This window comes from Propithecus coquereli, unplaced genomic scaffold (assembly GCF_000956105.1).
Source record: "Propithecus coquereli isolate 6110/MARCELLA unplaced genomic scaffold, Pcoq_1.0 Scaffold67, whole genome shotgun sequence".
Lineage (NCBI taxonomy): Eukaryota > Metazoa > Chordata > Mammalia > Primates > Indriidae > Propithecus > Propithecus coquereli.
In genome coordinates, this window is record NW_012152729.1 from 206650 (window position 1) to 207473 (window position 824).

Below are 824 nucleotides of genomic sequence, written 5' to 3' on the forward strand. Positions count from 1 at the left end.
TTTTTTTTATTGTTGTATTGTTGTTTTTTTAAATGTTTTTGATTCTCAGTAGATATGGAGGGCCACCTATATTCTAAATTCTACCTTCCTCAGAGAGTTTGGCTCTCCTAGATCTGTATTTTCTAAGCTCTGGTTCCATATTTCCAGCTGTTTGCCAGGCATCTCCAACTGGACATTTACCAACATTGAAAATTAACCACACCTAAACCAAGTCCTCACCACCCCTGAAACCAGCTCGTTCTCACAACTCAAGCTCTGTCACCCACTGAAGTCACCCATGTTCAAAACCTCAGAGTCAGCTTTAACTCTTGGGTTCACTTCCTCCATTCCCTTTATCAGTCAATCATCAATGCTTACTGATTATTCCTTTCAAAAGTCTCTCACAGGAATGACTCCTTCACATTCCCTAGTTCAGGTCCCTATTAATTCACATCTGATTTACTGGCCACACCAGCACCAGATTCATCTTCCTCTGGCTCACTTGGATCCCATCACTTCCTGCTACCATCTGCCAGATGAAGGCTAAACTCCTGACAGTACACTCATGGCCCAAAACAATCTGGACTCAAATTATCTGTGATTCACAGAACATGTGATGAAATTTCTAATCTAACCCTGTCCTCTTTCATTTCTGCTTGTTGAAATTCTGTCAATTTTTAAAGAACTAACTCAAATACTACTACTTCACAAAGACTTCCTCAATTTCTAGAGCTCTCCCTGATTTTCCGAGAAGAACAGCGATAGGGAACTTCCCTGTGAGCTATCAAAATAAATCATATATTGTGCTCGCTCCAGCAGCACATATACTAAAATTGGAATGATAC

At 40.2% G+C, this 824-nt stretch overlaps 1 protein-coding gene across 1 annotated transcript in view; it reads right to left on the reverse strand.

The window, feature by feature from the left end:
• The window catches only part of PHLPP2 (PH domain and leucine rich repeat protein phosphatase 2), a 67881-nt gene that overhangs the window by 40636 nt on the left and 26421 nt on the right, over positions 1 to 824 (reverse strand). The gene's annotated exons all lie outside the window — the stretch shown is intronic.